The sequence below is a fragment of the Gouania willdenowi genome, unplaced genomic scaffold (assembly GCF_900634775.1).
Source record: "Gouania willdenowi unplaced genomic scaffold, fGouWil2.1 scaffold_309_arrow_ctg1, whole genome shotgun sequence".
NCBI lineage: Eukaryota > Metazoa > Chordata > Actinopteri > Blenniiformes > Gobiesocidae > Gouania > Gouania willdenowi.
The window spans coordinates 202397-228260 of NW_021145070.1; the positions used below are offsets into that span (position 1 = coordinate 202397).

At 36.4% G+C, this 25864-nt stretch overlaps 2 long non-coding RNA genes across 2 annotated transcripts; one reads left to right on the plus strand and one right to left on the minus strand.

Annotated features, from left to right (window-relative positions):
* Positions 1-1214: 1214 nt before the first annotated feature.
* Positions 1215-1853, plus strand: LOC114459385 (uncharacterized). The gene is made up of 3 exons (XR_003673333.1): positions 1215-1321; positions 1402-1536; positions 1666-1853. It is a non-coding gene; the product is annotated as an uncharacterized LOC114459385 (long non-coding RNA).
* A 15255-nt stretch (positions 1854-17108) lies between these two features.
* On the minus strand, positions 17109-18923 carry LOC114459386 (uncharacterized). Its single transcript, XR_003673334.1, has 3 exons — positions 18843-18923; positions 17783-17844; positions 17109-17190 (listed from the first exon to the last, which is right to left on the minus strand). It is a non-coding gene; the product is annotated as an uncharacterized LOC114459386 (long non-coding RNA).
* Positions 18924-25864: the final 6941 nt, after the last annotated feature.

Here is a 25864-nt window from a genome sequence, read left to right on the forward strand (position 1 = left end):
CCTGCAGCTCATCAGCGCTGGCTAGCACCGTGCGCAGTACATCGTGAGGCGTGTGCACCATGTGGAATATCCTTTTTTCTTTACTAACCGTAACAACATGGAGGAGGAAATGCGGTCAAAGATAAGGTCAGGAGTTTACAGTTATTTTGTTACGCTTGCTTGGTGAAGCAAGCACCTGTTCACCGAAGTGTTCGGTGAAATGTGCTAATGATGCAGCTGTTGCAATATGGAGTCTGTTTCCACTTTCCATGCATACTAGCTAAAATATAACGGATTAGTATGACCATTATGTCTGTGGATTTTATTCTTGCTGGTTGGGTTGGGTTCTGTAAATAGAGGCAGAAGCTCGGGGCAGGTGGTGCGGGTTGGTTTTAGCCATTTATGCTGGGCCCCGCCGGTTGAAAAAATCCCGACCCCGCGCATCACTAGCGTCCACTATGTATATTGGATGTAAACCTGACGCTTTCGACGGGTTCTGCCGCGTCCGGTGTCAACGTGCCTTTAGAGTGGCCAGATGCAGAGACTACCCCGCCACCGCTACCACAGAGGTCGGACTCAGTGGACTTGACTGTGCCGGTGTTGTGACAGAATCTGTGACCTGACAAAAACTGTGACCACAGGGTGCGGTGTCAGTTGACCTGTAGCTGGGATTATTTGGTTCGACAAATTCGACTGTACGTTTTAGAATGTTTTTGAATATTTTGCAGAAGTTTTTTACAGTTATGTCATCAGTGCTAGTCTGGGGCAAATAATATTTTTTTTTTTTTTTTGTTCAATAATTTTATTTACACATTTAATTATGTACAAAACTCTTACATAACTTTGTTTTGACTGGAAAAGGCAGAAAATTAAAAAAAACCCAAACAATTTATTACAAAAGATAAAAAACGGAGTAACATTTGATCAGGATTCATCACAGAAATCTGGGGCAAATAAAATGTTCAAGGGGGCACCATTGATTCGTTTTACCATTCACATGTCCAAAAATCGCAGATGCACTCTATCGGGCCATGCAAATGTACAGACTAAGTGACCAAGCTTGACAGGATTATTTTAAAATCCACTGCATGTGTGTCAAAGCTTTGACAGTCTTTACAGGGTATAACCTGCATGATGTGTGTTTATAAGTGTTATTAATCATTTCAACTTGAATTGCTTCATTTTGTTTTGTTTTTTACATCAAGTGCTTATTACTGTCAATTTAATTTGTTTTTTGTAGGTCTCAGCATGCTGATCCAGGTTCGTTACTGCCAACAGCAGAAGTATGTGAAGGTGAATGATGTCGATGGACAGTTTGATTTCATGGAGTTCCATGAAAAAGGTTTGTTTTTACATATAGACTAAAAATTGAATGAATATTGTGTATGGGATTTTATCTAACTCTGTTTTATCTTTTTCTAGTCATTGAGAGATTTTGCATGCCACCTGACGCAAAAGTAGTGTACAAAGATACAACGGGAACAGAAGTTGATGAAGACATTTTCAGTGACCTTGTCAGCCAAGGCAGTCTGGTTCTAACAGCTTTCTCAAATGATGGTAAGAAATGTAGCAGTCAATGGTATGACCCAATCCAATTCCAGATGGTGTAACCTATGTTAAGTGTATTGTGGAATTGATGTAATTCACTTTTGTAGTGCAAAATAATTGTTTTTCTTTTCCTTCTAGGGTTTTCCGATTCCTCCTTGTCCTCTCCATCTGAGTGGTCTGAATCTAGCTTCAGTTCAAGTGCATCAACTATACTTCTAGATGAGGTCCCTAGGAAGAAATCCAGAGTTGAAGGAATAATCAATGCAGCGTCTGCTAAAAAGGTTGCAACAATCCTCACTTCTCACAGATTTCTTTAAATGTATCTATCTATTATTCTGCTGTTAATCACAATTTTTTTTGGCTTTCTTTTTTTTTCCTTACGTTGATCGAAACATTACTTGAAACCAGTTCAGGTGGTAAAGAGGTTCTCGAGGAATATCACACAACACAAACTCTTACAGATGCTACCAGAAGAAAACTGGTCAATATAATAGTGGCCCACATGATTGATAAACATGGGTAATCTTGTCCTCTTTATTAAGACTTTGATAAGAAAAATAACTGTTTAACCATTACATAAAGAATGCAAATTACATAAATAATTCCACCTCAATCTTTCTTCTCAGGCACATCCCCACCAAAGCTGTTAGAGAAGAATATGCTCTGGGGATAGTGACTGTGTTCCCGTCCCTCAAAGACCCTTACTCCAAGAAAGGCTATGTATGTATAGTTAATATTTTACTTTTATTTTTTTTACATAATTTGTATGTTTTGGGTTGTGTTTGAGGGGATGTTCAAATTCTAAGATTACTTATGAGTGACAACACATTGTGAATTAATTTCCATTTTAGGAACACTTCTATGATGCTGCAAGCAGCACAGGCTACATTTCTTGGCGTCTGAAGACAGTCAAAAGAAAGAGTCGACGAGGATCTGTAGCTCCAAATAGCCCCACTGGCTTTTCGCAAGGGGGAGTAGGAGGTAACATACTTGCTAAGTGCCTTTTAGACTATAGTCACCATTTTTTATGTCAACCAGTATAGAATTGAATGAAAAGGGTTTAAGGGTCCTATGTTCTCACCTTTTCCACAACTCTGTAGGTCTGAAATGTTATTTTGTTTTTATTTACCTATCTGATCAGCAGATAGGGCTTATTTTCTTTAAACTGTTGTGTTCTTTCCTTCAGGGGGCCCTAATTTGCAACGATCCAGTGATGTTGAGAAGCAGCTTGAGGGAGATGCCTGCCAAGAGGCAATCTCTTTGCTCAACCATGCAACAGACACTTCTTTAATTCTCCAAAAGATGAGAGAGACATTTCAACATCGTCGAAAACTTATCAATGACCCTGCCAAAATTCTTGATATCCTGTCTATCTTCCCAAGATTCATGGATACAAAAGGATTAGTAAGTATGCAGTGGTCTATGTTGAGAAGGACTTGAAATTTGGTTCTGAAGGTGGTAGTAATATATTTTCTTTCTCACAGGTGAATCAAGACTTCACTCTTCTGTTTGATGATGAGGTATCCACCAGACTGCTTCAGAAATGGGATCCGATCTTCAGATCTAACGTCATCAAAGAGGCCAAGCAGCTCACCTCAACACCGGAGCTGCGTGAATTGGTTCAGTCAGCAGAGAGTCAACCAGGAAGTGATGAGGCAACAAGTGAGTTTTGCTCTTTAGAATTTGTTACAAGCAGTTACATTCCAAAACTCTATTAAATAAGAATTATTTGATTTTATTACATTTTTTTGTAACTAAATTTCTTCAATGTAGATTGTTTATTTCTTCTCTAAGAAATAAACGTGAATGACTCAAAAGAAGATGTTTACTGCCTACTACTAAGTGAAGGCTTATGGTTGGTCACTAGTTGATCATAAAATTTAAAGCATTATATTCACCATTTAAACATATGAGGATTGATGTTTTTAAATCAGATATATTGGGGGCTATATTCTCTCAGCTCTTGCTTCACTAACATCCTTTAACTGTCAATTTACAATTTATTGCAGCACACATCAACTTAAAAAATTCAGGATTTTCAATCTTTTCAACATTGTAACTGCTTTTAACCCTTTGCAAACCATTCTGTTCAGCCTCCAGAATTCACAAACTTTCAACAGGAAAATGCTCTTTATTCTAATCTCGTTTTAATTAAAAATATCAAATTAATGCATTTCAAAGTATTTTCCGTCAATTCATTCTGTCTGTTCTTTGTCTATAGCTTATGACAAAGAGATGGCCTCCCTTTTGTTGCTGTTATATCTCCTTCCGCCACCACCTGGGGGACCGAAATCTCCAAAAATAAGCGCCTCTGATGCAGTCAAAAAACTTGTCGTCTTTCACAAGGTAATTTAATATTTATTCATTTTTATCATGTTTAAAGGTGGTCAAGAGGTGGATGAAACAAATTAGACAAGTTACAGAGGGTGTTTGTGTTCACTTCTGTCATGCTGTTTTCTCTGATTTAACTTGTGTCAAATGTCCCCTGTCCTTGTGTAAACCCTTAGTCTTGCTGCAGTTTGGAGGAGCATCTTCGGAATCAGCAGTGCCAGCAGCCATACCTCCTAGCCGTTGGTCGCCAGAAGAGGAACATCGACAGCTTCTACATCTCCATGGACAAACATCTCATCCCTTGCCAGGCAAACCGTTTCATTGGGGCATTTGATGAGCTATTTAAAGCTCATTTTGTATTCAATGTGTCTTATGATAGGGCACTTGTACATTTCTACACCTTTCTCCAGACAACAGTTTATAATATTGATATGGGAAAAATGAAGGAGTCGCCAAGAGTTCGAGACATGAGAGCCAAACTTCTAAACCAGGAAGTACTTCTCACAACCCTTAGTTAAAGGCAAGGCAGTCTCTTGAAGGTTTTGCGAGGACAATGTTGATGTGTTTTTTGTGTAAGGAAGTTTATTCCAGCAGTCAGCAGTTGATTTCCCATTTAAGAGTTGAACATTGTTATTATCCTGGGCCTAAGTATAAGTTGCTTTGCTGTCAGCCAAACTGCAGACTTCAGTTTCAAACTTATGCAGGCTTTAGGAAGCACCTCAATATTGTGCACAGTAATATTCAAGTATTTGCTCAAAATTCAGTTGTTGCTCGTTCATTTGGTGACCAAGTTTCACATGGTTTGGATGACCAAATTGATTCCCCAAATCTTTCTCAAAGTTCATCCAATGTTCTTCAGGTGTCTAGTTCTTCACATGTTCCAGAAAGCCGTGTTTCAGGACCTACCGGGCATTTATCCAAAGAAATGTGTGGCATGATTGTGGCAAAACTGCAAGGTAGTGGCATATCTAACAGTTTGGTATCTTCACTTGTAGGAGATTTGGAGGATTTAACAAGTGAGCTTCGCTCAGAAGCAAAGGAAGCCATTTTTTCTGCTTTACCCTCAACTGACCCCGACAAATCTGTCATAAATGAATGTTTTGAAAAAATGGAAAACCCTTTCACTCATCTGAATACAGAATGGAAACGAAATAAATACTTCAGCCAGAAATGGGGAGTTGTAGAGCCGAGAGAAATAACACTCGGAGTGAGATATGACACCAGGCGTAATCAAAAATCGGGCACTTATGATCAAGTGTCTGTAAAGGATACTTTCATATATGTACCTATTATGGAATCTTTAAAGTTCATGTGTAGAAATCCAGAGATTTGTGATTTTCTGAAGAAAGAGTGTACGTCCGACCCTGATACTTACCATGACTTTTGTGATGGAAGTTACTTTAAAACTCACCCCCTGTTTTCAGCCCAAAGACATGCATTACAAATTCAGCTATACTACGATGATTTTGAAACGGCAAATCCCCTTGGCTCAAAACGTGGAATCCACAAAATTGGTTGCATTTATTTCATTGTAAGAAATCTTCCTCCAAAATTTAACTCTATTTTGATGAACATCCATTTAGTTTCACTTTTCCACACAGTAGATCTGCATAAGTATGGCTTTGATAATATATTGGACCCATTAATAAATGACGTGAAACAACTCGAAAGCCAAGGGCTTATTCTTCCATTTTCTGATGAGCCAGTATTTGGTACAATCTCTCAGATCACTGGAGATAATCTTGGAATGCACTCAATTCTCGGTTTTAACGAATCCTTCAATAGCCATCATTTCTGTCGCATTTGTTTGATTGAGAAAGATGACTGTCAAACGGTGTATACTGAGGATAACCCTAAAGTGATTATTCGTGGAAAAGATATGTTTGACATCCATTGCCAGTCTCTCAAGGAAAACACTCAGTTAAGGTCTTTGTATGGCTTGAAAAGAAATTCAGCACTAAATTCGTTACAGTATTTCCATGTTTGCAATAACTATTCATTTGATATAATGCATGACCTTCTTGAAGGTGTTGCCCAGTATGAGACCAAACTGTTATTTCAATATCTCATAAAAAACTTTATATCAGAACAGGACTTGCTTTCCCGAATTTATGGATTTGACTATGGTTTTTTAGACAGAAAAAACCGCCCCACAAAAATCATTTTGGATAGTGCTGGCAATGGCATTGGCTTGAACTCCATCCAGACATTGTGTCTCGTGAAAAACATCCCTCTTTTGTTTGGTGACATTATTCCAGTGGGAAACGGACACTGGGAATTACTACTACTCTTACTCCAAATAATGGACATTGTGCTTTCTCCTTCTCTCACTTTGGGTATGACTGTGTATTTGAAAAATCTCATTGTTGACCACCACAAATTATTCAAGCACTTGTGTCCTCAAAGAAACTTGATTCCCAAGCATCATTTTATGATTCACTATCCATCTTCTATTCGGAAAATTGGCCCCTTATTGTTTGTCTGGTCTATGAGGTTTGAGGCGAAGCACAAATTGTTTAAAAATTATTTTAAAAATTTCAAAAACATAACCAAATCACTTGCAAAAAGGCATCAGATGGCCATTGCTTTCCATTGGGAAACTTTTCCTTTAAAAAAAAAGGAATATGGGCCCATCAAATCATTTTCTCCAAGATATGTGGTCAACAGTGAAATGCTTCAAATGATGTCAAAAGAGGTGTTCGAAACAAGTTGGGTGAAAGTTGATGGCGTTGAGTACAGAGCTGGGCTTGTTGTTTGCAATTCAATGGAGGAAGAGATGCCAGTCTTTGGTGAAATACTTGATGTACTTTTGCTTGAAAATGACATTTTTTTACTGACACTGGAGCTTTTTACAGTGAACTTTGATGACCATCACCATGCGTTCAAAGTGAAACGAACAGAAAAACAGCATGTCATAAAAACAATGGAACTGAAATGTCACCAACCTTTTGATATTCAAAGCTCATATGGAGCTACAAATGAAAGTTTATATGTCATACCTTCATTCACAATCTTTTAATTGTATAATGGGAGAAGAGCTATAAAATAAATATTTTTGCAAATGCATCATTTTTCTTGGAATTATGTCATTGTCAATCATTTTAATTTTACTACTAGTTATATTAAATTATTTCATAATTAGAAGTAAGAACTTTGTATGTTTTGTTAATGTAACTCACTAAACCAGGTTACAAAGGAACTCTGAATCAGTGTTAATGATAAATCACTGTTAAATTAACCCAGTTTATTGAGTTAAAAAGTAACTCTAAATCAGTATTAATAACTCGATTAGTGTTAATTTAACCCAGTTTATTGAGTTAAAAAGTAACTCTGAATCAGTGTTAATAATAACTCGATTAGTGTTGATTTAACCCAGTTTATTGAGTTAAAAAGTAACTCTGAATCAGTGTTAATAATAACTCGATTATTGTTAATTTAACCCAGTTTATTGAGTTAAAAAGTAACTCTGAATCAGTGTTAATAATAACTCGATTAGTGTTAATTTAACCCAGTTTATTGAGTTAAAAAGTAACTCTGAATCAGTGTTAATAATAACTCGATTAGTGTTAATTTAACCCAGTTTATTGAGTTAAAAAGTAACTCTGACACAGTGTTAGATATTTAACTATTTTGAAAGTGTTAATTTAACTCTGTAGAGTGTGGAGCTATATAAACCCTGAAAAAGTGTTAAAATTGACTCTGTGGGAGTTGAATCAACACTCCACTTTTTGCTGTGTTGCGTTCCTGAGTTATTACCATTTTTCCAGATTTCCCTGTCAGCACTTTTTACTGGCAGCCATTTTTTTTTAGACCAAATGGTCAATAACTTTTGATAGGAAGATGCCACAAACTTGTGCTTTACATCGTTGAAAAGGTCTCAATGAGCTCTAAAACATATTAAAAGAAATCAGACCTCCAGCGCCTTCTAGTGGCGAATTAGGCAAGAGAAGAAAATGTGAAATTCCACTGATGAGGTGTATCTCAGCTTGTGTATGGGCCACAGACTTGTGCTTTACACCTTTGGAAAGGTCTCAATAAACTCTATAACATATCAAAAAATCAGACCTCTAGCACCATCTACTGGGAAGTTATGCAAGTTCATCTCTGAAGGCCCACACCTCAGACCCCTGGGGGCCCGGAAGGGAACCGACGAGAGGTCCGGTTCTCACATATGTTAAGGGGCCCGTTAAGCCGATATAGGAACAGTTGACCCCATCTCGATAGCACCTTGCGTTCCTGAGTTATTACCATTTTTCCAGATTTCCCTATCAGCACTTTTTACTGGCAGCCATTTTTTTTTAGACCAAATGGTCAATAACTTTTGATAGGAAGATGCCACAAACTTGTGCTTTACATCGTTGAAAAGGTCTCAATGAGCTCTAAAACATATTAAAAGAAATCAGACCTCCAGCGCCTTCTAGTGGCGAATTAGGCAAGAGAAGAAAATGTGAAATTCCACTGATGAGGTGTATCTCTGCTTGTGTATGGGCCACAGACTTGTGCTTTACACCTTTGGAAAGGTCTCAATAAACTCTATAACATATCAAAAAATCAGACCTCTAGCACCATCTACTGGGAAGTTATGCAAGTTTATCTCTGAAGGCCCACACCTCAGACCCCTGGGGGCCCGGAAGGGAACCGACGAGAGGTCCGGTTCTCACATATGTTAAGGGGCCCGTTAAGCCGATATAGGAACAGTTGACCCCATCTCGATAGCACCTTGCGTTCCTGAGTTATTACCATTTTTCCAGATTTCCCTGTCAGCACTTTTTACTGGCAGCCATTTTTTTTTAGACCAAATGGTCAATAACTTTTGATAGGAAGATGCCACAAACTTGTGCTTTACATCGTTGAAAAGGTCTCAATGAGCTCTAAAACATATTAAAAGAAATCAGACCTCCAGCGCCTTCTAGTGGCGAATTAGGCAAGAGAAGAAAATGTGAAATTCCACTGATGAGGTGTATCTCAGCTTGTGTATGGGCCACAGACTTGTGCTTTACACCTTTGGAAAGGTCTCAATAAACTCTATAACATATCAAAAAATCAGACCTCTAGCACCATCTACTGGGAAGTTATGCAAGTTTATCTCTGAAGGCCCACACCTCAGACCCCTGGGGGCCCGGAAGGGAACCGACGAGAGGTCCGGTTCTCACATATGTTAAGGGGCCCGTTAAGCCGATATAGGAACAGTTGACCCCATCTCGATAGCACCTTGCGTTCCTGAGTTATTACCATTTTTCCAGATTTCCCTATCAGCACTTTTTACTGGCAGCCATTTTTTTTTAGACCAAATGGTCAATAACTTTTGATAGGAAGATGCCACAAACTTGTGCTTTACATCGTTGAAAAGGTCTCAATGAGCTCTAAAACATATTAAAAGAAATCAGACCTCCAGCGCCTTCTAGTGGCGAATTAGGCAAGAGAAGAAAATGTGAAATTCCACTGATGAGGTGTATCTCAGCTTGTGTATGGGCCACAGACTTGTGCTTTACACCTTTGGAAAGGTCTCAATAAACTCTATAACATATCAAAAAATCAGACCTCTAGCACCATCTACTGGGAAGTTATGCAAGTTTATCTCTGAAGGCCCACACCTCAGACCCCTGGGGGCCCGGAAGGGAACCGACGAGAGGTCCGGTTCTCACATATGTTAAGGGGCCCGTTAAGCCGATATAGGAACAGTTGACCCCATCTCGATAGCACCTTGCGTTCCTGAGTTATTACCATTTTTCCAGATTTCCCTGTCAGCACTTTTTACTGGCAGCCATTTTTTTTTAGACCAAATGGTCAATAACTTTTGATAGGAAGATGCCACAAACTTGTGCTTTACATCGTTGAAAAGGTCTCAATGAGCTCTAAAACATATTAAAAGAAATCAGACCTCCAGCGCCTTCTAGTGGCGAATTAGGCAAGAGAAGAAAATGTGAAATTCCACTGATGAGGTGTATCTCAGCTTGTGTATGGGCCACAGACTTGTGCTTTACACCTTTGGAAAGGTCTCAATAAACTCTATAACATATCAAAAAATCGGACCTCTAGCACCATCTACTGGGAAGTTATGCAAGTTTATCTCTGAAGGCCCACACCTCAGACCCCTGGGGGCCCGGAAGGGAACCGACGAGAGGTCCGGTTCTCACATATGTTAAGGGGCCCGTTAAGCCGATATAGGAACAGTTGACCCCATCTCGATAGCACCTTGCGTTCCTGAGTTATTACCATTTTTCCAGATTTCCCTGTCAGCACTTTTTACTGGCAGCCATTTTTTTTTAGACCAAATGGTCAATAACTTTTGATAGGAAGATGCCACAAACTTGTGCTTTACATCGTTGAAAAGGTCTCAATGAGCTCTAAAACATATTAAAAGAAATCAGACCTCCAGCGCCTTCTAGTGGCGAATTAGGCAAGAGAAGAAAATGTGAAATTCCACTGATGAGGTGTATCTCAGCTTGTGTATGGGCCACAGACTTGTGCTTTACACCTTTGGAAAGGTCTCAATAAACTCTATAACATATCAAAAAATCAGACCTCTAACACCATCTACTGGGAAGTTACTCAAGTTCATCTCTGAAGGCCCACACCTCAGACCCCTGGGGGCCCAGAAGGGAACCGACGAGAGGTCCGGTTCTCACATATGTTAAGGGGCCCGTTAAGCCGATATAGGAACAGTTGACCCCATCTCGATAGCACCTTGCGTTCCTGAGTTATTACCATTTTTCCAGATTTTCCTGTCAACACTTTTTACTGGCAGCCATTTTTTTTTAGACCAAATGGTCAATAACTTTTGATAGGAAGATGCCACAAACTTGTGCTTTACATCGTTGAAAAGGTCTCAATGAGCTCTAAAACACATTAAAAGAAATCAGACCTCCAGCGCCTTCTAGTGGCGAATTAGGCAAGAGAAGAAAATGTGAAATTCCACTGATGAGGTGTATCTCAGCTTGTGTATGGGCCACAGACTTGTGCTTTACACCTTTGGAAAGGTCTCAATAAACTCTATAACATATCAAAAAGTCAGACCTCTAGCACCATCTACTGGGAAGTTATTCAAGTTTATCTCTGAAGGCCCACACCTCAGACCCCTGGGGGCCCGGAAGGGAACCGACGAGAGGTCCGGTTCTCACATATGTTAAGGGGCCCGTTAAGCCGATATAGGAACAGTTGACCCCATCTCGATAGCACCTTGCGTTCCTGAGTTATTACCATTTTTCCAGATTTTCCTGTCAACACTTTTTACTGGCAGCCATTTTTTTTTAGACCAAATGGTCAATAACTTTTGATAGGAAGATGCCACAAACTTGTGCTTTACATCGTTGAAAAGGTCTCAATGAGCTCTAAAACATATTAAAAGAAATCAGACCTCCAGCGCCTTCTAGTGGCGAATTAGGCAAGAGAAGAAAATGTGAAATTCCACTGATGAGGTGTATCTCAGCTTGTGTATGGGCCACAGACTTGTGCTTTACACCTTTGGAAAGGTCTCAATAAACTCTATAACATATCAAAAAATCAGACCTCTAGCACCATCTACTGGGAAGTTATGCAAGTTTATCTCTGAAGGCCCACACCTCAGACCCCTGGGGGCCCGGAAGGGAACCGATGAGAGGTCCGGTTCTCACATATGTTAAGGGGCCCGTTAAGCCGATATAGGAACAGTTGACCCCATCTCGATAGCACCTTGCGTTCCTGAGTTATTACCATTTTTCCAGATTTCCCTGTCAGCACTTTTTACTGGCAGCCATTTTTTTTTAGACCAAATGGTCAATAACTTTTGATAGGAAGATGCCACAAACTTGTGCTTTACATCGTTGAAAAGGTCTCAATGAGCTCTAAAACATATCAAAAAATCAGACCTCCAGCGCCTTGTAGTGGCGAATTAGGCAAGAGAAGAAAATCTGAAATTCCACTGATGAGGTGTATCTCAGCTTGTGTATGTGCCACAGACTTGTGCTTTACACCTTTGGAAAGGTCTCAATAAACTCTATAACATATCAAAAAATCAGACCTCTAGCACCATCTACTGGGAAGTTATTCAAGTTTATCTCTGAAGGCCCACACCTCAGACCCCTGGGGGCCCGGAAGGGAACCGACGAGAGGTCCGGTTCTCACATATGTTAAGGGGCCCGTTAAGCCGATATAGGAACAGTTGACCCCATCTCGATAGCACCTTGCGTTCCTGAGTTATTACCATTTTTCCAGATTTTCCTGTCAACACTTTTTACTGGCAGCCATTTTTTTTTAGACCAAATGGTCAATAACTTTTGATAGGAAGATGCCACAAACTTGTGCTTTACATCGTTGAAAAGGTCTCAATGAGCTCTAAAACATATCAAAAAATCAGACCTCCAGCGCCTTCTAGTGGCGAATTAGGCAAGAGAAGAAAATGTGAAATTCCACTGATGAGGTGTATCTCAGCTTGTGTATGGGCCACAGACTTGTGCTTTACACCTTTGGAAAGGTCTCAATAAACTCTATAACATATCAAAAAATCAGACCTCTAGCACCATCTACTGGGAAGTTACTCAAGTTCATCTCTGAAGGCCCACACTTCAGACCCCTGGGGGCCCGGAAGGGAACCGACGAGAGGTCCGGTTCTCACATATGTTAAGGGGCCCGTTAAGCCGGGAACCTAATCACTTTTAACAAAACATACTGGATACATTTCAGTCTTACAGAGAAAATCACAATGTAGGGGTTCACCCTGTTTCTTTTAATGTCTACCACTTTTTCATCTTTTCAGAACAGTTTTTACCATGTAAATTAATCTAGTTGAAAATATGCATATTTCACATAGGTTTCAGTAACATGCTATCGTTACATTTACTGCTAATATCCAGGCCCACGAGCTGAGCAGTCCTAGAGGTCTGCAGTCCTGCAGGTATGAGACGTCTCTCTGTTCCAGCACAGCTGAAACTGCACAAATGGCACTGAGCAGCTCAGCATCACATCTATTCAGGAGCAGTGATACATATCCAGCCTGTTGCAATGAGTATTAATCATTTCTCAAGTCAGCTCACCTCCTTCAAAGTTATCCTGCAAAGGGGCTTGATGTTTGTCCCCAAACCGACCATTTTTAGGGGCCACACCTGGAAACAATAGAATGGTCAAGTTTACCACTGAAATAAATTCCATTTTTTTTTGACAATGATCAATTTATACAAACTATAATTAATTTCATCCTATGGCAGGTAAATGTGAGGCAACCACACAGATTTCTGTTTTCATTTCAAAAGGTCATGACGTATATGTGGACAGTAGGTCTGGGAAATCTATTGAAATTTTAGTTATATCAACATTTCTATTTTAGATTATTATATTATAGGAAGTTACAATATCTCCTGTGTCCATATATGTTTATTTGACACCTAATGTATTAAACTACTGTTTTTAGGAGTCACAATACTTCTCAGAAGTAAAGCAGAATGAAAACTAAACTAAACTAAAACTAACCAGGTTGAGACAGGTTAGTTTTATCCTATTGATGATGTGTTGTTGCAATAGTAATCCAACGTCCTAACCCAGATCTTCACCTAAACAAGCCACACTACAGAACTCACTCACACATGCTGTCCATTAAGCCAAAAGTATTCTCAAGCTGTTTGTTATTAAAGGGGACATGTCATGTTAAATCCACTTTTTTAGCCCTTAAATGCATTTTGTTGTATATTTAGATTGTTTAGAAGTACAGAAAAAATCAAATTAGTCTCTTCAGGTGCTCCATTGATATCTTTATATTCTGTTTTGGTCATATTTTTCAATCTGTTTCAATTTTTCTATTCTCTATTACGTTTTTTGAACAATAACGTCACAGTAATTGCAGCGGAACTGCCAAATTAGGACATCAACTCCAGGCCCAACATTTTGAGCAATCCGCCATTTTTATTTCTCGCTTTTATTTTGTAGTCCAAGCTCAAGGATGCAGAAGTTACGAGAGGATAAGTCAAAATGTTGGGTTGTTGGATGTAGTAACCCACACACTTCATTACACCGTCTCCCAGCATCAGAACCTTTTCAAAGTGTCTGGTTGAGTTTTATTTTTTATAGAAATGTACCACATCTGTGGGTAAGATCATTTTTGTGTGTGCGAAGCACTTCAAGGATGACCGCTTCATCAACCTCCACCAGTATAAAGAAGGATTTACAGAAAGACTTTGTCTGATTGAGGGTTCAATTCCTTCTATCTTTGGAGACGATGAACAGAGCACTTCGGTAAGCTGTAAATAACGCTAAAAAGTGATAAGACGTCCCTGTTATTGTTTTGTTAGCATTAGCAGTTGCACCGTCTTCATATGTTAGCGCTGTGTGCTCGTTTTAGATCCTTGATGATATGGCCTACGTGATTTAATTTAAGTCTAAAGTTTTCATTAGTCATTTCATTTTGCCGTTTTTGTCTCCAAAAAGACTGTATTAAAATGCATTTTGTGACGTTAGCTTGGCGCTAGCGTTAGCTCGGTGCTTGTGTTAGCTCACTTGTTAGGGTTCTGCAGGTTCATCATCTTTATTTTCAACTCGCTCCACTGGGTCAGACTCTGGCTGGAACATGTAAGGCTGGAAGGACAAGTCTAACGTTGTTGACATTTTGTAAATAACGTGTGAATAAAAAGTTCATGCTCCGCTACATAGCCGTATCTCTTCTATCAAACTACAAAAATGGCCGAGCAGGGTGGAGTTGAACCGAGTGTCACCTGAAGAGGGGGCGGGGTATGGAGTGTCTCATTTGCATTTAAAGAGACCGCACCAAAACGAGTTGCTCTCAGAAGCACATCAGAAAAGGGGTAGAAAAGGGGTGGAGCTATAATAATGAGGAATTCAGACCCAAGTATTGCAGTTCCGCTTTATATAGACCACAACTGTATGATTTATATGTAAAAAGGAAGGAATTAAAACCATGATTTGTCCCCTTTAAGTTTGACACCTGTGCTTTAGATGCTTTAGAAAGCCTTTGATCAGTTAGTGTATTTATGTATTTATATATTTAAGTGTAGCTATTTATGAAGTGGGTCCTTTAATCTCAACTATTCATCCTTTATTTATTCATTAGATTGATTTAGAAAAGAAACTGTCAGGTTCTGTTTGTGTTTAGCACTTTTGTTCTGAGTCTTTGTTTATTCTGTGTTCTAGTTTAACTCTTGTCTGTGTTTCAGGTGTTCCTGCTTGTGGCTCCGCCCCCCAGTGATGTCTGTGTGCTTGGTTGGTGATTGATTAGCTCCCTCATGTTTCCACACAGGTGTGGCCCATTCCCAATCAAGATTCCCTCACTATATAGCTGTGTGCTTGGACACAGAATGACTGTGGGATCATTGTATGTTGTCTCTCCTCCTCGTGTCCTGCTGTGTTTTGTTTCCTGAACCTCCTCCTCGTTGGATTTAAGTTACTTTTGTTTGGTAAATAAACATGGATTGGTTCAAGGAATGCTACTCCTGTATTCTGCCTCCTTCTCTCTCTGCGTCTTATGACATATGTAAATATGATAGCAGCTAGCAGAGCGCTAGCTGTTAGCAGCTAGCACTAAACAGAAACACTGATTGCATGGCAACAGTGGTCTATAAATTTATTTCATTGAAGTTTAACGTAATTTTAAGATACTGTGTATTTTAATGCAAATGTAAAGAGTGACATCATAGTTCATGTTTTATACAGTTAGGATTAGCTTGATGTGTGTTCATTACTGATATTTTATAATTTATTGTTAAATCTGGAAGTTTCGGATCTTTTCACAAAAAGTGAATGTCAATAGTAAAACATTTTAGTATTAATAATAATCATAATTGATGAGCTAAATTATCACTAGAGCCACTTTAAATGTTTCTATTTAGTATCAAAGTTACAGTTTATACTAAAGTCTTCAAGCTGCAGCTGTTTAAGTTCAATTATTGTTGTTTTTATTTTGGGTAAGGTTATTAGTGCAATGCCTTTAATCTAATATTAATCATTTATATTTTGAACCTGTTACTAAGATCTTTATTTAAATTAACTTTTGTTTACTTGTTTGTGTTCTTTTGTGTGTGTGTGTGTGTGTGCGTGCGTGCGTGCGTGCGTGTGTGTGTCTGGAACACACCGTCAATACTTCACTGGATAAAATATGTAGAACCAGTCCAACCTGAAGCTGCTCACACACCCAAACACACACACACACACGCACACGCACACACACGCTGTAGCAGAACCTTTTGACATTAGAATGCACTCATAATAATGAGAAACAACACTTAAACATTGAAGCTCCGCCTTCATTTTCAGTCATTAATCTATCCATTACATGACTTTGTATTCACTCATTTTATAATAGAGGCAAACTCTATACCTATTTTTTTTTTTATACTTTCATAAATAAATATTTCATGAGTAATATAGTTGTCTTTGTCATATTTTATTTGGCATTAGTAAATAATTATGCACACTTACAGATATTGCACATGAAATGAGTGATAACACGTGTTATAAAGGCTATTTTACACAAAAGTTTGAGAGCCACTGCGTTCCACTACACGTAGCTAGTTTGTTACACTTTCTAGGGTTGGGCTCAATTACATTTTACAATTTCTTATTTCCTTACTGTGTACATGACAATAAACACTGTGAATCTAGAAATAGATGCTCTAAAGGGCCAGATTTGGGCCCCGGGCCTTGAGTTTGACACCTGTGCTTTAGATGCTTTAGAAAGCATTTGATCAGTTGGAGTGGCTGTATTTATGTATTTATATATTTAAGTGTTATATTATATTTATATATATATTAAGTGTAACTCCTGACCCCCAGGTTGAGAACCCTTATGTTAAAGGATACTGCAGAGCCTTCATGTAGTTCTGAACCGCCTGCAGCCAATCAGAGCCACTCATGGAGGGTTTGAAGCCACAAATGCTGCAGGGTGAGAAAACACACACACACACACACACGCACGCATGCACACGCACACACACACACAAATGCCTCAGGGACATGTTCACACAGATTCTGTGTCACAAAGTCACATGTGTTAGAAAAAAGACACACAAACACCACTTCTACTACACATTATTTGTGTAAACATTTGTTCCTCTAAAGATGTTTATTATGAAGATGAAGCGATCATCTGTAGTTTAAAGATGTGTAGCTCTGTGGGCCTGTACTACAAAGCTGGATACGTATATCCTGGATTTAACTCTGTTAGCGGGTTTCACCTAACCAAACATTCTCTGTCAGAGAGCAGCTGTACTATGAACTGAGATATCAACTCACTCACTTAACCCAGGTGATTTCAGCCTGGCTACGTGCACGCTCCTGTGACAGGGGTGGGAAAGGACCCCCACACTTTGTGTATAACAGCACAATACTGCACTAAGCTGTATCCCACCATCCCTGTAGAAACAGTTACATTTCACTAAAGTTTAGGAAAACAAACACAACAAGAACAATAATAATCACTAAGCAGTTTTATTCCTATCTATCAAAACATGACTGTTACTGAAAAAGTACAGTATCATATCACTACTTGTAAAACTTTGGGTAACACCCGTCCCAGGTGACCACGGTTTTAATACTATTTAAGGTGGTGGTAGACAATGGGCGGGTCCTGGGTACTCTTACTTGGTAATGAATAAAAATGGTAAACAGTAGAAACATAAATAAAGAAATAGTCCTAGAGATGCTAAATAACTTTTAACGATGGTGACTCTTCTCAGTAAAAGAAAAACAGGTAAATATGGTTTTTTTACTTCTAAGAAAATATATAGTAACTTATCAACGTTTAAATCTCAATGTAACCTTTAAAATACCAGAAAATAAACCACACACTCACAGGGAATTAAAAAGCAAAATAATGTTTATTTTTAGGAACAAAAATGTATTGATAAAATAAATAAACGGTGGTTGAGGTATTTTTTGTTTCTGTTTTACAATCACAGTTTGATTATCCCCATTGTCTGTGTGTTGTGTTTCAGAGGGTACTCACCTTGGATTAAAACATTTATGGAATTTTACATGTATTTCTTCATTATCATGATTAGGAAAGATCTGTAAAATTACATCAGATTTTATGTCAAATTTGAATATTAAAGAAATATGTTGAATTACCTTTAAAAACATATTAATATTGTAATATCATATTATGTTAGATACTTGTAATTCTAAAGGTAAATATTTAAATTACTTCTGGTTACTGTTAAGTTACATTTATTACATTGTATTATGGAAAATGGTCATAAACCTGTAAAAAAATACCGAAAATTGTATGTAAAATTACAGCTAAAATGTCATTAAAAACATAATATTAATGTAATCTTACATTATGGTTAATTAACTGTAATTTTAAACAGAAAACTTAAAATTACTGAAAATGTCTGTAAATCTACTAGCATTTCATTGTTTTAATGAAAAACTGGAAAAATCTGTGCAAAATTACAGAACATTTCCTGTAAATGTACATTATTTTTTACAGTGTACCTCCTTTCCTATCCACTGTTACTTTAGCCCCAGAAGTGTTTAAGTGGTGGCCATGCTAAATACATTCATATGCACAAGTCAAACTGTTGAACTGAGAGGCAGTTGTTGAATTTCATAAAGTCTCACCTGGACCAACCTTGACCCATGAATACATACAACAAGTGAAGCCTGTTGCTATGGTGATAATGTCACTTGATTACAGGGGGAGGAGCATTAAAGGAGACCATCAGCTCACACACTCACTGACTGTCCTATTGGTTTACTCATGAAAAAAACTACTTTTCTAATTCATAATTTACCCAGAATGCATGTGTGTGTGTGTGTGTGTGCGTGTGTGCGTGTGTCAAACTACAGAGACAAACAGCATACATTGATTCAACATTGATTAGACGTTGGCATTTCAATCAAAAAAATTTAACCACAAAACAACATTTTTTCAACATTGGTTATTGGCTAGAATTTGATGATTGTTTGATGGATGATTCACCATCAATCGTCGACCTTAACCAAAAATCAACCTTTTAGACCATAATTCAACAGTAAACATATTTTGCTGTCTGGGCTTTTACCTTTAGGATCTTCACCTTCATGGGCTGCAGGCAGTTAAAGGGACCAGAGCGTCACTATGGATCAAATCCTGCAATGTCATTCTAATGTGACAAAAAGAGGTAGTTTAAGTTGTAAAAATTACAAGGTCATGATTAACCAATTACACAGTCATAAAATAAAGTCACATCAATGAACTGACAGATCAGTGACTGGTTCACATTTTATATCTCATATTTATAGAGACTTTTTTCTCTGAGTGCAACGATTGAAAAAATCGCACAGCGTATGCCTGCCTTTATTTTGTCAATATTGCCCATCCCTACTGGAAGCCCAAATTATATAAAAATAAACAAATAAATACTTGAAATCATTTAAATTGTGGGCCTGAATATATAATCTATGAAAGTTTATCTTTTTGAGTGGTATTATGGAAATTAAACAACTTTTCAATGATATTCTAATTTTTTGGAAAGGGTCTGTATATACATACAAATATACATTCATATATATATATATATATATATATATACATACACTCATACTGTACATAAATATACACATTGACATTCGCTACCTCTCATCACCATACCATATCAATTAATAAATAATAATCACCAATAATCATTAATGACCACTATCAATTATACCCACTAAATAATCTGTTTTGTAATAATATAGTAATGCTACCAGTTTGATACACACAGAAATACCAGTACATTTTTCCAGTTTCACTGTGACTTTAATTAAAGGGAAAGATAAAGAAGAAAGACTTTAAATCTACTAAAAAGTTAGGAAATGTGTTTGAACAGCAACACTTTATTTCTCTTTAATTTATGCCATTATTTCATGTTTAAATGACCACTTCTGAAACATTTCATTGTGAATCATCATGTTCCCTTTTACTAGCCATTAACTACTCTTTTACTAACCATTAACTACTCTTTTACTAACCATTAACTACTCTTTTACTAACCATTAACTACTCTTTTATTAGCCATTAACTACTCTTTTACTAGCCATTAACTACTCTTTTACTAACCATTAACTACTCTTTTATTAGCCATTAACTACTCTTACTAGCCATTAACTACTCTTTTACTAACCATTAACTACTCTTTTACTAGCCATTAACTACTCTTTTACTAACCATTAACTACTCTTTTATTAGCCATTAACTACTCTTTTATTAGCCATTAACTACTCTTTTACTAACCATTAACTACTCTTTTATTAGCCATTAACTACTCTTACTAGCCATTAACTACTCTTTTACTAACCATTAACTACTCTTTTATTAGCCATTAACTACTCTTTTACTAACCATTAACTACTCTTTTACTAACCATTAACTACTCTTTTATTAGCCATTAACTACTCTTTTACTAACCATTAACTACTCTTTTACTAACCATTAACTACTCTTTTACTAGCCATTAACTACTCTTTTACTAACCATTAACTACTCTTTTACTAACCATTAACTACTCTTTTACTAGCCATTAACTACTCTTTTACTAACCATTAACTACTCTTTTATTAGCCATTAACTACTCTTTTACTAACCATTAACTACTCTTTTACTAACCATTAACTACTCTTTTACTAGCCATTAACTACTCTTTTACTAACCATTAACTACTCTTTTACTAACCATTAACTACTCTTTTACTAGCCATTAACTACTCTTTTACTAACCATTAACTACTCTTTTATTAGCCATTAACTACTCTTACTAGCCATTAACTACTCTTTTACTAACCATTAACTACTCTTTTACTAGCCATTAACTACTCTTTTACTAACCATTAACTACTCTTTTACTAGCCATTAACTACTCTTTTACTAACCATTAACTACTCTTTTACTAGCCATTAACTACTCTTTTACTAACCAAAGAATGTTCTTAGAACAATTATTCAAGCTTTTATAAAACTCCACTTATTATTTTAAAACTATTTATTTTTTAGAAAAAACATCCAAATCTAAACACCAAATCTGCAGCATCTTTAGTGAAATCCTATCTGTGATACTTGAACAATTGTCTCAATGTTCCAGTGAAAATAAACATTTATAGATAGGTATTTTATGACTAAGTGCAGCAGTATTTAACTGTACTAAGGCTCTGACTACATCTGAATTAGTCTGTGTGAGTTTGAAGCTGGTAAATCACATTTTAGATGGACTTAACTGGTGACTAGTGCTGCTGTTGGAATAGGCCTGAGGGCCCCACACATGGTCCATGTGGGCTACCTGAGGTCCACGGGCACCGTGTTGGTGACCAGGTGTTTAAGTGCACACTGACCCATACCTGAGATACATCCAGGTTGGATTCAAACCTTTATTTTTCACTTGAAATGTATTTTTTATTGAAATACTTCAATGTACAAAACTCTGAAAAGGAGACAATGAATGTTCATATTCTGTAATGTATAATAAACCCTAAATAAACAGTAACAGAAAATAAAAAATAAATGATAGTAAAAAAAACAAGGCCATTCACTCTTCATATCAGGATGTAAGGCAGTGGTTCACAACCTTTTTCAGGTCGTGACCCCAATTTTATATCATACATTTCTGGTTACCTCAGACTTCTTTCATCTAAAATGAGTTTTATTTGTGCATTAATTTACTTTATTGGTGACAAAATGCACCAGCTCAGATATTTTATACTGCATTTTATTTGAACTAGATTTATATTTGAGAAAGTGAAAGTTTAGAAACAGTTTTGTGGTGTTTTAATTTGAAAAATAATATTTAAGCTCTGAGCTTTCTGCCTCTGCAGTGAGTTTCTTTCTGCAATGTTATGTATTGTTTTTTTAATTGTGCAAAATAGATACATAAATACAATTAACAGATAATTGTAATTAGTAATTTAAAAAATCATAGGTGATTAGCATCTATATGATCTTTATATTTAGTCAATGTCACAGTTATACAGTTATTACCTTTAGTTCCTTGGTCTTCTACTAGTTACAAAATAAGATTATCTCATGAGCCCAGTAGTTTAGTATGCATGTGCCATTTCCTTTTTTTATTGTTGGAGGGGAACAAGGGGTGATTAATATTCAAAAATATTAATGATTAATTTTTAATATGTTCGTTGCCAGAGGTGCCATCTAGAATTGAGTTTTAAGTGTCTGAGATCACTTTATTTTAATTCATTGTTACAGTTCCCTGTTTTGTAGTGGGTTCTTGACGTCAGAATAGAGTTTAAATGTCAATAAAGACACAGCGTTTACAGTACGTTTATGTTTATTTTACAGGCTTATTAACATGGTGATAAATTAGGCAGTTTCACAATTATTCACAGTGATTTTGACTCATTGGTATCACACAAAATGTACATTTTAACACAGATGTATGGTATATACACAGTGTTTTAGATGTTTGTGTGAATTTGGGATTTATAGGGATTTTCTAACGCTCTGAGGATGAGGAGGAAAGAATAAAAATGGAAAGTTAAAGTAATGAAATTAATTCATGGGAAGCTATAAAAATTGATTGGCTCCAAAAATGGGAAAAAGCTGCTTGGCTATTTTTCAAAAATGGAGATAAAACTTAAAGTTAGTCACTGTGGAAGTGGCTTGTAGCAACTTCCTGACTGGAGAGAAGTTCAAATCATTTCTCAAAAACTTGTGACTGTTTAAGTCAGAGACAAAGATGAGGACTGGATGAGACTGAGCTGAGGGCCAGAGAGCGACAGCGTAAGAGAGAGGGCCAGAGAGCGTTGAGAGAGCGTAAGAGCTAAACTTAGGGACAAACATGTCAGGAGGTACTCTGATTGGTTAAACACATCTGCAGTACAGGAGGGAGTGAAACCTGATTGGTTAGCAGAGAGTCTCAACTTTCCTGTAAAGAAGACAAGATGGTGGGTCTGTCCCCACAGGTGCTTTTAAACAAAGAGTCATAAAACTAGATAGGGTGTTACCATGTTAGGTCTAAAATGGAGGATGAGTGTGTGCAGATTGTATCAACCCTTAAAAAATGACTTTCAATTGATTATCCCTTAAATGACTGATTTGAATTATTTCTAGCTTTAAGCATTACAAAAGAGGACAAATACACTTTGATCAATGATCATGGAATATGAAGTTATAAACGTTTCCCTTGAAAGGTGATTACATTAGTGATTAAACATGTCAGATGGAGGCACACGATGAGTCTCTTTCCTGTAGAAAAATGGTTAAAATTGGGGTCCCATGTCTGGAATTCATTTAAATCACAGTTCTGCCTTTAAAGTGTCGGATGGTGTTATAGGTTTTATTTTTATTTCTTCCTTTCCAATCTTCATGTTGAAAAAGATGTCTCTATAGTAGGGTGTCAGGTTACATCCCTGTTTAGTGACCCTGTATCGTCCCTGCTTTAAGGTGGTTTGGTGACGTGGTGAGTAAACTGTCACACTCCCCCAACACCTGCCACTGGGTGATGATCTGGACGTTCTCTTCTCCAGTCAAAGCAGGACCATGTGCTTTAAGGCCAACCACAACCTCTACCAAGTCCTGCACGACTCCATACTCCTCAACACTGTCAAGGCCAACACAGTCATAAAATAAAACATTATTTTAGAAGTTTTGATAGCAGAAGAAAAATATACAATTGAAAATAACTGAGCATTTCCAACATATCCCAGAGTTTGTTCACAAACATGTTAAAGAACATTTAAAAAATAAATGAACATGACATCATGTGAAGTGGACTCTTCTGTTGGTAACTCCACCACTGGGGCTTCAATAACTTCTGAATGCTAAATCTGTATTCACGTTACACTGATCAACCTCACACTCACATCTATTTGTCTGTGACCAAGTGTTTTTGAACAACATCAACCAGGTTTGATGGACCATGGAAAAACTTGTTAACAGCAGAAAACCCTCATTTAGAATCTACACGATGACCTCAGATATCAGTCTTTAGAAATGATTTTTAAGTTATCTGTGTTTACTTGTTCTTGTTCTATATCACCTGTTTTTAATATTTATTCTATATTTTTAAATTGTTCTACATCACCTGTTTTTAATATTTATTCTATATTTTTAAATTGTTCTACATCACCTGTTTTTAATATTTATTCTATATTTTTTACTTGTTCTTGTTCTACATCACCTGTTTTTAATATTTAATCTATATTTTTAAATTGTTATTGTTCTACATCACCTGTTTTTAATATTTATTCTATATTTTTAAATTGTTATTGTTCTACATCACCTGTTTTTAATATTTATTCTATATTTTTACTTGTTCTTGTTCTATATCACCTGTTTTTAATATTTATTCTATATTTTTTACTTGTTCTTGTTCTACATCACCTGTTTTTAATATTTATTCTATATTTTTAAATTGTTCTTGTTCTACATCACCTGTTTTTAATATTTATTCTATATTTTTTACTTGTTCTTGTTCTACATCACCTGTTTTTAATATTTATTCTATATTTTTTACTTGTTCTTGTTCTACATCACCTGTTTTTAATATTTATTCTATATTTTTACTTGTTCTTGTTCTACATCAACTGTTTTTAATATTTATTCTATATTTTTACTTGTTCTTGTTCTACATCAACTGTTTTTAATATTTATTCTATATTTTTAAATTGTTCTTGTTCTACATCACCTGTTTTTAATATTTATTCTATATTTTTAAAATGTTCTTGTTCTACATCAACTGTTTTTAATATTTATTCTATATTTTTTACTTGTTCTTGTTCTACATCACCTGTTTTTAATATTTATTCTATATTTTTAAATTGTTCTTGTTCTACATCACCTGTTTTTAATATTTATTCTATATTTTTTACTTGTTCTTGTTCTACATCACCTGTTTTTAATAAATATTCTATATTTTTAAATTGTTCTTGTTCTACATCACCTGTTTTTAATATTTATTCTATATTTTTAAAATGTTCTTGTTCTACATCAACTGTTTTTAATATTTATTCTATATTTTTTACTTGTTCTTGTTCTACATCACCTGTTTTTAATAAATATTCTATATTTTTAAATTGTTCTTGTTCTACATCACCTGTTTTTAATAAATATTCTATATTTTTAAATTGTTCTTGTTCTACATCACCTGTTTTTAATATTTATTCTATATTTTTTACTTGTTGTCGTTCTGCCTCACCTTTGTTAATTTCAATAAATGTTCTTAAAAAAAAATAGACTTGTATCATTTGTTATAATTATAGTGTCATTTTTATGATGTTAACTGAAGGAGCAAAAGTAGTATCGGCTCAAGAAATTCAGCAGTCTGTATTGGTCATCAGCTAAGGCATCGGCCCTAAAAAATCCATATCAGAATTTTCATTTCGGTGCATCTCATATATATATATATATATATATATATATATATATATATATAATAAAACACTGTTTTGTTTTTCTACATTGTGTTTCTCTTTTTCTTTGTCTATGTTTTCTCCTCCCTGTGTGTTTTCCTTAGAACTGGCTCCACCCACCTTGTCTGCAATCAAGTCTGCAAAGCTGCTTCTCATCTCCAATCAAGCTACCTACACACTCCACAGTATAAGATCAGGCTCATTCTACCACTTGATGTCAGATCATCAGTTTACCAACCGTCATCTTTAAACTTCATCCTGCAACTGAACGTGTTCAGCCTCCACCTCACATCTGGATCACATCTCACTCACTGAACATCAGGAACCTGCACCTTGGACCTCCTGCCAGCATCCTACAAACAACAGCAATACGTTCTTTTGTAAACCTTACCTAAGACTGTTTGTGTAGCCCTGATAACTATATATGTGATTAATATTTATAATATTAATCTATATATTTATATAGGATTGACAGTGTAATTCATACTTATACAGAATTATATTTATTAAATATAATGATAAAGTATTTAAGCTTTAAGTTCAGTTGGGTGGTTTTGAAGGGGTTCTCCGTTGCTAAAACTCATTTCTTTAAAGCGTGTGATGTCACTTCCTCCACTCCACGTTACTCTCGCGAGATTACGTTCAGCCAATCACGTAGCTCGGTCACCTATTGCAAACAGCTGTGTTTGTTCCCTGTCAGAGAGTGAC